We start from the raw sequence: 8,797 nt of genomic DNA, 5'->3' as shown, positions 1-8,797 counted from the left end.
TTTCTTGCTATTTCTATGCTCGGGTGCCCTCTGGTTCATGGTTGATGCTTTTCGTATTTTTGGAACGGAGCCGATCGGTCACGTGGGTCCCACGCCCCGCGTACCAAAACAAAGGAGGTTCTGCGTCTTGTAACACATAAAAACTATAAACATGGATAGTATTTCGGGTGCGATCATACCAGCACTAATGCACCGGATCCCATCAGAACTCCGCAGTTAAGCGTGCTTGGGCGAGAGTAGTACTAGGATGGGTGACCCCTTGGGAAGTCCTCGTGTTGCACCCCCCTTTTTCGTTGTCCGTTTGCGTTTTTTTAGATTTTACGTGCGGTTTTTTTGCTTTTTTTCCTTTCTTTCTTGCTATTTCTATGCTCGGGTGCCCTCCGGTTCATGGTTGATGCTTTTCGTATTTTTGGAACGGAGCCGATCGGTCACGTGGGTCCCACGCCCCGCGTACCAAAACAAAGGAGGTTCTGCGTCTTGTAACACATAAAAACAATAAACATGGATAGTATTTCGGGTGCGATCATACCAGCACTAATGCACCGGATCCCATCAGAACTCCGCAGTTAAGCGTGCTTGGGCGAGAGTAGTACTAGGATGGGTGACCCCCTGGGAAGTCCTCGTGTTGCACCCCCCTTTTTCGTTGTCCGTTTGCGTTTTTTTAGATTTTACGTGCGGTTTTTTTTGCTTTTTTTCCTTTCTTTCTTGCTATTTCTATGCTCGGGTGCCCTCCGGTTCATGGTTGATGCTTTTCGTATTTTTGGAACGGAGCCGATCGGTCACGTGGGTCCCACGCCCCGCGTACCAAAACAAAGGAGGTTCTGCGTCTTGTAACACATAAAAACAATAAACATGGATAGTATTTCGGGTGCGATCATACCAGCACTAATGCACCGGATCCCATCAGAACTCCGCAGTTAAGCGTGCTTGGGCGAGAGTAGTACTAGGATGGGTGACCCCTTGGGAAGTCCTCGTGTTGCACCCCCCTTTTTCGTTGTCCGTTTGCGTTTTTTTAGATTTTACGTGCGGTTTTTTTGCTTTTTTTCCTTTCTTTCTTGCTATTTCTATGCTCGGGTGCCCTCCGGTTCATGGTTGATGCTTTTCGTATTTTTGGAACGGAGCCGATCGGTCACGTGGGTCCCACGCCCCGCGTACCAAAACAAAGGAGGTTCTGCGTCTTGTAACACATAAAAACAATAAACATGGATAGTATTTCGGGTGCGATCATACCAGCACTAATGCACCGGATCCCATCAGAACTCCGCAGTTAAGCGTGCTTGGGCGAGAGTAGTACTAGGATGGGTGACCCCCTGGGAAGTCCTCGTGTTGCACCCCCCTTTTTCGTTGTCTGTTTGCGTTTTTTTAGATTTTACGTGCGGTTTTTTTGCTTTTTTTCCTTTCTTTCTTGCTATTTCTATGCTCGGGTGCCCTCCGGTTCATGGTTGATGCTTTTCGTATTTTTGGAACGGAGCCGATCGGTCACGTGGGTCCCACGCCCCGCGTACCAAAACAAAGGAGGTTCTGCGTCTTGTAACACATAAAAACAATAAACATGGATAGTATTTCGGGTGCGATCATACCAGCACTAATGCACCGGATCCCATCAGAACTCCGCAGTTAAGCGTGCTTGGGCGAGAGTAGTACTAGGATGGGTGACCCCCTGGGAAGTCCTCGTGTTGCACCCCCCTTTTTCGTTGTCCGTTTGCGTTTTTTTAGATTTTACGTGCGGTTTTTTTTGCTTTTTTTCCTTTCTTTCTTGCTATTTCTATGCTCGGGTGCCCTCCGGTTCATGGTTGATGCTTTTCGTATTTTTGGAACGGAGCCGATCGGTCACGTGGGTCCCACGCCCCGCGTACCAAAACAAAGGAGGTTCTGCGTCTTGTAACACATAAAAACAATAAACATGGATAGTATTTCCGGTGCGATCATACCAGCACTAATGCACCGGATCCCATCAGAACTCCGCAGTTAAGCGTGCTTGGGCGAGAGTAGTACTAGGATGGGTGACCCCTTGGGAAGTCCTCGTGTTGCACCCCCCTTTTTCGTTGTCCGTTTGCGTTTTTTTAGATTTTACGTGCGGTTTTTTTTGCTTTTTTTCCTTTCTTTCTTGCTATTTCTATGCTCGGGTGCCCTCCGGTTCATGGTTGATGCTTTTCGTATTTTTGGAACGGAGCCGATCGGTCACGTGGGTCCCACGCCCCGCGTACCAAAACAAAGGAGGTTCTGCGTCTTGTAACACATAAAAACAATAAACATGGATAGTATTTCGGGTGCGATCATACCAGCACTAATGCACCGGATCCCATCAGAACTCCGCAGTTAAGCGTGCTTGGGCGAGAGTAGTACTAGGATGGGTGACCCCTTGGGAAGTCCTCGTGTTGCACCCCCCTTTTTCGTTGTCCGTTTGCGTTTTTTTAGATTTTACGTGCGGTTTTTTTGCTTTTTTTCCTTTCTTTCTTGCTATTTCTATGCTCGGGTGCCCTCCGGTTCATGGTTGATGCTTTTCGTATTTTTGGAACGGAGCCGATCGGTCACGTGGGTCCCACGCCCCGCGTACCAAAACAAAGGAGGTTCTGCGTCTTGTAACACATAAAAACAATAAACATGGATAGTATTTCGGGTGCGATCATACCAGCACTAATGCACCGGATCCCATCAGAACTCCGCAGTTAAGCGTGCTTGGGCGAGAGTAGTACTAGGATGGGTGACCCCTTGGGAAGTCCTCGTGTTGCACCCCCCTTTTTCGTTGTCCGTTTGCGTTTTTTTAGATTTTACGTGCGGTTTTTTTGCTTTTTTTCCTTTCTTTCTTGCTATTTCTATGCTCGGGTGCCCTCCGGTTCATGGTTGATGCTTTTCGTATTTTTGGAACGGAGCCGATCGGTCACGTGGGTCCCACGCCCCGCGTACCAAAACAAAGGAGGTTCTGCGTCTTGTAACACATAAAAACAATAAACATGGATAGTATTTCGGGTGCGATCATACCAGCACTAATGCACCGGATCCCATCAGAACTCCGCAGTTAAGCGTGCTTGGGCGAGAGTAGTACTAGGATGGGTGACCCCCTGGGAAGTCCTCGTGTTGCACCCCCCTTTTTCGTTGTCTGTTTGCGTTTTTTTAGATTTTACGTGCGGTTTTTTTGCTTTTTTTCCTTTCTTTCTTGCTATTTCTATGCTCGGGTGCCCTCCGGTTCATGGTTGATGCTTTTCGTATTTTTGGAACGGAGCCGATCGGTCACGTGGGTCCCACGCCCCGCGTACCAAAACAAAGGAGGTTCTGCGTCTTGTAACACATAAAAACAATAAACATGGATAGTATTTCGGGTGCGATCATACCAGCACTAATGCACCGGATCCCATCAGAACTCCGCAGTTAAGCGTGCTTGGGCGAGAGTAGTACTAGGATGGGTGACCCCCTGGGAAGTCCTCGTGTTGCACCCCCCTTTTTCGTTGTCCGTTTGCGTTTTTTTAGATTTTACGTGCGGTTTTTTTTGCTTTTTTTCCTTTCTTTCTTGCTATTTCTATGCTCGGGTGCCCTCCGGTTCATGGTTGATGCTTTTCGTATTTTTGGAACGGAGCCGATCGGTCACGTGGGTCCCACGCCCCGCGTACCAAAACAAAGGAGGTTCTGCGTCTTGTAACACATAAAAACAATAAACATGGATAGTATTTCGGGTGCGATCATACCAGCACTAATGCACCGGATCCCATCAGAACTCCGCAGTTAAGCGTGCTTGGGCGAGAGTAGTACTAGGATGGGTGACCCCTTGGGAAGTCCTCGTGTTGCACCCCCCTTTTTCGTTGTCCGTTTGCGTTTTTTTAGATTTTACGTGCGGTTTTTTTGCTTTTTTTCCTTTCTTTCTTGCTATTTCTATGCTCGGGTGCCCTCTGGTTCATGGTTGATGCTTTTCGTATTTTTGGAACGGAGCCGATCGGTCACGTGGGTCCCACGCCCCGCGTACCAAAACAAAGGAGGTTCTGCGTCTTGTAACACATAAAAACTATAAACATGGATAGTATTTCGGGTGCGATCATACCAGCACTAATGCACCGGATCCCATCAGAACTCCGCAGTTAAGCGTGCTTGGGCGAGAGTAGTACTAGGATGGGTGACCCCTTGGGAAGTCCTCGTGTTGCACCCCCCTTTTTCGTTGTCCGTTTGCGTTTTTTTAGATTTTACGTGCGGTTTTTTTGCTTTTTTTCCTTTCTTTCTTGCTATTTCTATGCTCGGGTGCCCTCCGGTTCATGGTTGATGCTTTTCGTATTTTTGGAACGGAGCCGATCGGTCACGTGGGTCCCACGCCCCGCGTACCAAAACAAAGGAGGTTCTGCGTCTTGTAACACATAAAAACAATAAACATGGATAGTATTTCGGGTGCGATCATACCAGCACTAATGCACCGGATCCCATCAGAACTCCGCAGTTAAGCGTGCTTGGGCGAGAGTAGTACTAGGATGGGTGACCCCCTGGGAAGTCCTCGTGTTGCACCCCCCTTTTTCGTTGTCCGTTTGCGTTTTTTTAGATTTTACGTGCGTTTTTTTTTGCTTTTTTTCCTTTCTTTCTTGCTATTTCTATGCTCGGGTGCCCTCCGGTTCATGGTTGATGCTTTTCGTATTTTTGGAACGGAGCCGATCGGTCACGTGGGTCCCACGCCCCGCGTACCAAAACAAAGGAGGTTCTGCGTCTTGTAACACATAAAAACAATAAACATGGATAGTATTTCGGGTGCGATCATACCAGCACTAATGCACCGGATCCCATCAGAACTCCGCAGTTAAGCGTGCTTGGGCGAGAGTAGTACTAGGATGGGTGACCCCTTGGGAAGTCCTCGTGTTGCACCCCCCTTTTTCGTTGTCCGTTTGCGTTTTTTTAGATTTTACGTGCGGTTTTTTTGCTTTTTTTCCTTTCTTTCTTGCTATTTCTATGCTCGGGTGCCCTCCGGTTCATGGTTGATGCTTTTCGTATTTTTGGAACGGAGCCGATCGGTCACGTGGGTCCCACGCCCCGCGTACCAAAACAAAGGAGGTTCTGCGTCTTGTAACACATAAAAACAATAAACATGGATAGTATTTCGGGTGCGATCATACCAGCACTAATGCACCGGATCCCATCAGAACTCCGCAGTTAAGCGTGCTTGGGCGAGAGTAGTACTAGGATGGGTGACCCCCTGGGAAGTCCTCGTGTTGCACCCCCCTTTTTCGTTGTCCGTTTGCGTTTTTTTAGATTTTACGTGCGGTTTTTTTTGCTTTTTTTCCTTTCTTTCTTGCTATTTCTATGCTCGGGTGCCCTCCGGTTCATGGTTGATGCTTTTCGTATTTTTGGAACGGAGCCGATCGGTCACGTGGGTCCCACGCCCCGCGTACCAAAACAAAGGAGGTTCTGCGTCTTGTAACACATAAAAACAATAAACATGGATAGTATTTCGGGTGCGATCATACCAGCACTAATGCACCGGATCCCATCAGAACTCCGCAGTTAAGCGTGCTTGGGCGAGAGTAGTACTAGGATGGGTGACCCCTTGGGAAGTCCTCGTGTTGCACCCCCCTTTTTCGTTGTCCGTTTGCGTTTTTTTAGATTTTACGTGCGGTTTTTTTGCTTTTTTTCCTTTCTTTCTTGCTATTTCTATGCTCGGGTGCCCTCTGGTTCATGGTTGATGCTTTTCGTATTTTTGGAACGGAGCCGATCGGTCACGTGGGTCCCACGCCCCGCGTACCAAAACAAAGGAGGTTCTGCGTCTTGTAACACATAAAAACTATAAACATGGATAGTATTTCGGGTGCGATCATACCAGCACTAATGCACCGGATCCCATCAGAACTCCGCAGTTAAGCGTGCTTGGGCGAGAGTAGTACTAGGATGGGTGACCCCTTGGGAAGTCCTCGTGTTGCACCCCCCTTTTTCGTTGTCCGTTTGCGTTTTTTTAGATTTTACGTGCGGTTTTTTTGCTTTTTTTCCTTTCTTTCTTGCTATTTCTATGCTCGGGTGCCCTCCGGTTCATGGTTGATGCTTTTCGTATTTTTGGAACGGAGCCGATCGGTCACGTGGGTCCCACGCCCCGCGTACCAAAACAAAGGAGGTTCTGCGTCTTGTAACACATAAAAACAATAAACATGGATAGTATTTCGGGTGCGATCATACCAGCACTAATGCACCGGATCCCATCAGAACTCCGCAGTTAAGCGTGCTTGGGCGAGAGTAGTACTAGGATGGGTGACCCCCTGGGAAGTCCTCGTGTTGCACCCCCCTTTTTCGTTGTCCGTTTGCGTTTTTTTAGATTTTACGTGCGTTTTTTTTGCTTTTTTTCCTTTCTTTCTTGCTATTTCTATGCTCGGGTGCCCTCCGGTTCATGGTTGATGCTTTTCGTATTTTTGGAACGGAGCCGATCGGTCACGTGGGTCCCACGCCCCGCGTACCAAAACAAAGGAGGTTCTGCGTCTTGTAACACATAAAAACAATAAACATGGATAGTATTTCGGGTGCGATCATACCAGCACTAATGCACCGGATCCCATCAGAACTCCGCAGTTAAGCGTGCTTGGGCGAGAGTAGTACTAGGATGGGTGACCCCTTGGGAAGTCCTCGTGTTGCACCCCCCTTTTTCGTTGTCCGTTTGCGTTTTTTTAGATTTTACGTGCGGTTTTTTTGCTTTTTTTCCTTTCTTTCTTGCTATTTCTATGCTCGGGTGCCCTCCGGTTCATGGTTGATGCTTTTCGTATTTTTGGAACGGAGCCGATCGGTCACGTGGGTCCCACGCCCCGCGTACCAAAACAAAGGAGGTTCTGCGTCTTGTAACACATAAAAACAATAAACATGGATAGTATTTCGGGTGCGATCATACCAGCACTAATGCACCGGATCCCATCAGAACTCCGCAGTTAAGCGTGCTTGGGCGAGAGTAGTACTAGGATGGGTGACCCCCTGGGAAGTCCTCGTGTTGCACCCCCCTTTTTCGTTGTCTGTTTGCGTTTTTTTAGATTTTACGTGCGGTTTTTTTGCTTTTTTTCCTTTCTTTCTTGCTATTTCTATGCTCGGGTGCCCTCCGGTTCATGGTTGATGCTTTTCGTATTTTTGGAACGGAGCCGATCGGTCACGTGGGTCCCACGCCCCGCGTACCAAAACAAAGGAGGTTCTGCGTCTTGTAACACATAAAAACAATAAACATGGATAGTATTTCGGGTGCGATCATACCAGCACTAATGCACCGGATCCCATCAGAACTCCGCAGTTAAGCGTGCTTGGGCGAGAGTAGTACTAGGATGGGTGACCCCCTGGGAAGTCCTCGTGTTGCACCCCCCTTTTTCGTTGTCCGTTTGCGTTTTTTTAGATTTTACGTGCGGTTTTTTTTGCTTTTTTTCCTTTCTTTCTTGCTATTTCTATGCTCGGGTGCCCTCCGGTTCATGGTTGATGCTTTTCGTATTTTTGGAACGGAGCCGATCGGTCACGTGGGTCCCACGCCCCGCGTACCAAAACAAAGGAGGTTCTGCGTCTTGTAACACATAAAAACAATAAACATGGATAGTATTTCGGGTGCGATCATACCAGCACTAATGCACCGGATCCCATCAGAACTCCGCAGTTAAGCGTGCTTGGGCGAGAGTAGTACTAGGATGGGTGACCCCTTGGGAAGTCCTCGTGTTGCACCCCCCTTTTTCGTTGTCCGTTTGCGTTTTTTTAGATTTTACGTGCGGTTTTTTTGCTTTTTTTCCTTTCTTTCTTGCTATTTCTATGCTCGGGTGCCCTCTGGTTCATGGTTGATGCTTTTCGTATTTTTGGAACGGAGCCGATCGGTCACGTGGGTCCCACGCCCCGCGTACCAAAACAAAGGAGGTTCTGCGTCTTGTAACACATAAAAACTATAAACATGGATAGTATTTCGGGTGCGATCATACCAGCACTAATGCACCGGATCCCATCAGAACTCCGCAGTTAAGCGTGCTTGGGCGAGAGTAGTACTAGGATGGGTGACCCCTTGGGAAGTCCTCGTGTTGCACCCCCCTTTTTCGTTGTCCGTTTGCGTTTTTTTAGATTTTACGTGCGGTTTTTTTGCTTTTTTTCCTTTCTTTCTTGCTATTTCTATGCTCGGGTGCCCTCCGGTTCATGGTTGATGCTTTTCGTATTTTTGGAACGGAGCCGATCGGTCACGTGGGTCCCACGCCCCGCGTACCAAAACAAAGGAGGTTCTGCGTCTTGTAACACATAAAAACAATAAACATGGATAGTATTTCGGGTGCGATCATACCAGCACTAATGCACCGGATCCCATCAGAACTCCGCAGTTAAGCGTGCTTGGGCGAGAGTAGTACTAGGATGGGTGACCCCCTGGGAAGTCCTCGTGTTGCACCCCCCTTTTTCGTTGTCTGTTTGCGTTTTTTTAGATTTTACGTGCGGTTTTTTTGCTTTTTTTCCTTTCTTTCTTGCTATTTCTATGCTCGGGTGCCCTCCGGTTCATGGTTGATGCTTTTCGTATTTTTGGAACGGAGCCGATCGGTCACGTGGGTCCCACGCCCCGCGTACCAAAACAAAGGAGGTTCTGCGTCTTGTAACACATAAAAACAATAAACATGGATAGTATTTCGGGTGCGATCATACCAGCACTAATGCACCGGATCCCATCAGAACTCCGCAGTTAAGCGTGCTTGGGCGAGAGTAGTACTAGGATGGGTGACCCCCTGGGAAGTCGTCGTGTTGCACCCCCCTTTTTCGTTGTCCGTTTGCGTTTTTTTAGATTTTACGTGCGGTTTTTTTTGCTTTTTTTCCTTTCTTTCTTGCTATTTCTATGCTCGGGTGCCCTCCGGTTCAT

General features: G+C 48.0%; 25 non-coding genes across 25 annotated transcripts; all 25 read left to right on the top strand.

Moving 5' to 3' along the window:
- The first annotated feature begins 165 nt into the window (after positions 1-165).
- On the top strand, positions 166-284 carry LOC145083033 (5S ribosomal RNA). The gene has a single exon (XR_013697526.1). It is a non-coding gene; the product is annotated as a 5S ribosomal RNA (ribosomal RNA).
- A 231-nt stretch (positions 285-515) lies between these two features.
- LOC145085045 (5S ribosomal RNA) lies at positions 516-634 on the top strand. The gene has a single exon (XR_013699461.1). It is a non-coding gene; the product is annotated as a 5S ribosomal RNA (ribosomal RNA).
- A 232-nt stretch (positions 635-866) lies between these two features.
- On the top strand, positions 867-985 carry LOC145083032 (5S ribosomal RNA). Its single transcript, XR_013697525.1, has one exon. It is a non-coding gene; the product is annotated as a 5S ribosomal RNA (ribosomal RNA).
- Positions 986-1,216: 231 nt separating this feature from the next.
- On the top strand, positions 1,217-1,335 carry LOC145084925 (5S ribosomal RNA). Its single transcript, XR_013699348.1, has one exon. It is a non-coding gene; the product is annotated as a 5S ribosomal RNA (ribosomal RNA).
- A 231-nt stretch (positions 1,336-1,566) lies between these two features.
- LOC145084806 (5S ribosomal RNA) lies at positions 1,567-1,685 on the top strand. The gene has a single exon (XR_013699235.1). It is a non-coding gene; the product is annotated as a 5S ribosomal RNA (ribosomal RNA).
- A 232-nt stretch (positions 1,686-1,917) lies between these two features.
- LOC145084611 (5S ribosomal RNA) lies at positions 1,918-2,036 on the top strand. Its single transcript, XR_013699050.1, has one exon. It is a non-coding gene; the product is annotated as a 5S ribosomal RNA (ribosomal RNA).
- Positions 2,037-2,268: 232 nt separating this feature from the next.
- LOC145083031 (5S ribosomal RNA) lies at positions 2,269-2,387 on the top strand. The gene has a single exon (XR_013697524.1). It is a non-coding gene; the product is annotated as a 5S ribosomal RNA (ribosomal RNA).
- Positions 2,388-2,618: 231 nt separating this feature from the next.
- Positions 2,619-2,737, top strand: LOC145083030 (5S ribosomal RNA). The gene has a single exon (XR_013697523.1). It is a non-coding gene; the product is annotated as a 5S ribosomal RNA (ribosomal RNA).
- Positions 2,738-2,968: 231 nt separating this feature from the next.
- On the top strand, positions 2,969-3,087 carry LOC145084690 (5S ribosomal RNA). The gene has a single exon (XR_013699123.1). It is a non-coding gene; the product is annotated as a 5S ribosomal RNA (ribosomal RNA).
- A 231-nt stretch (positions 3,088-3,318) lies between these two features.
- Positions 3,319-3,437, top strand: LOC145084571 (5S ribosomal RNA). Its single transcript, XR_013699012.1, has one exon. It is a non-coding gene; the product is annotated as a 5S ribosomal RNA (ribosomal RNA).
- A 232-nt stretch (positions 3,438-3,669) lies between these two features.
- On the top strand, positions 3,670-3,788 carry LOC145083029 (5S ribosomal RNA). Its single transcript, XR_013697522.1, has one exon. It is a non-coding gene; the product is annotated as a 5S ribosomal RNA (ribosomal RNA).
- Positions 3,789-4,019: 231 nt separating this feature from the next.
- Positions 4,020-4,138, top strand: LOC145083028 (5S ribosomal RNA). The gene has a single exon (XR_013697521.1). It is a non-coding gene; the product is annotated as a 5S ribosomal RNA (ribosomal RNA).
- Positions 4,139-4,369: 231 nt separating this feature from the next.
- On the top strand, positions 4,370-4,488 carry LOC145084454 (5S ribosomal RNA). Its single transcript, XR_013698896.1, has one exon. It is a non-coding gene; the product is annotated as a 5S ribosomal RNA (ribosomal RNA).
- Positions 4,489-4,720: 232 nt separating this feature from the next.
- LOC145083025 (5S ribosomal RNA) lies at positions 4,721-4,839 on the top strand. The gene has a single exon (XR_013697519.1). It is a non-coding gene; the product is annotated as a 5S ribosomal RNA (ribosomal RNA).
- A 231-nt stretch (positions 4,840-5,070) lies between these two features.
- LOC145084337 (5S ribosomal RNA) lies at positions 5,071-5,189 on the top strand. The gene has a single exon (XR_013698784.1). It is a non-coding gene; the product is annotated as a 5S ribosomal RNA (ribosomal RNA).
- A 232-nt stretch (positions 5,190-5,421) lies between these two features.
- LOC145083024 (5S ribosomal RNA) lies at positions 5,422-5,540 on the top strand. Its single transcript, XR_013697518.1, has one exon. It is a non-coding gene; the product is annotated as a 5S ribosomal RNA (ribosomal RNA).
- Positions 5,541-5,771: 231 nt separating this feature from the next.
- On the top strand, positions 5,772-5,890 carry LOC145083023 (5S ribosomal RNA). The gene has a single exon (XR_013697517.1). It is a non-coding gene; the product is annotated as a 5S ribosomal RNA (ribosomal RNA).
- A 231-nt stretch (positions 5,891-6,121) lies between these two features.
- On the top strand, positions 6,122-6,240 carry LOC145084221 (5S ribosomal RNA). The gene has a single exon (XR_013698669.1). It is a non-coding gene; the product is annotated as a 5S ribosomal RNA (ribosomal RNA).
- A 231-nt stretch (positions 6,241-6,471) lies between these two features.
- On the top strand, positions 6,472-6,590 carry LOC145083022 (5S ribosomal RNA). The gene has a single exon (XR_013697516.1). It is a non-coding gene; the product is annotated as a 5S ribosomal RNA (ribosomal RNA).
- Positions 6,591-6,821: 231 nt separating this feature from the next.
- LOC145084104 (5S ribosomal RNA) lies at positions 6,822-6,940 on the top strand. The gene has a single exon (XR_013698555.1). It is a non-coding gene; the product is annotated as a 5S ribosomal RNA (ribosomal RNA).
- A 231-nt stretch (positions 6,941-7,171) lies between these two features.
- LOC145083984 (5S ribosomal RNA) lies at positions 7,172-7,290 on the top strand. The gene has a single exon (XR_013698443.1). It is a non-coding gene; the product is annotated as a 5S ribosomal RNA (ribosomal RNA).
- Positions 7,291-7,522: 232 nt separating this feature from the next.
- On the top strand, positions 7,523-7,641 carry LOC145083021 (5S ribosomal RNA). The gene has a single exon (XR_013697514.1). It is a non-coding gene; the product is annotated as a 5S ribosomal RNA (ribosomal RNA).
- Positions 7,642-7,872: 231 nt separating this feature from the next.
- On the top strand, positions 7,873-7,991 carry LOC145083020 (5S ribosomal RNA). The gene has a single exon (XR_013697513.1). It is a non-coding gene; the product is annotated as a 5S ribosomal RNA (ribosomal RNA).
- A 231-nt stretch (positions 7,992-8,222) lies between these two features.
- Positions 8,223-8,341, top strand: LOC145083868 (5S ribosomal RNA). The gene has a single exon (XR_013698326.1). It is a non-coding gene; the product is annotated as a 5S ribosomal RNA (ribosomal RNA).
- Positions 8,342-8,572: 231 nt separating this feature from the next.
- On the top strand, positions 8,573-8,691 carry LOC145084614 (5S ribosomal RNA). The gene has a single exon (XR_013699053.1). It is a non-coding gene; the product is annotated as a 5S ribosomal RNA (ribosomal RNA).
- Positions 8,692-8,797: the final 106 nt, after the last annotated feature.

The sequence above is a fragment of the Lactuca serriola genome, chromosome 1, assembly GCF_051521515.1.
Source record: "Lactuca serriola cultivar US96UC23 chromosome 1, Lser_US96UC23_V15, whole genome shotgun sequence".
NCBI classification, from domain to species: Eukaryota; Viridiplantae; Streptophyta; class Magnoliopsida; order Asterales; family Asteraceae; genus Lactuca; species Lactuca serriola.
Note: the sequence above shows the minus strand (reverse complement) of the source record. Positions and strands in the feature narration are given on the sequence as shown.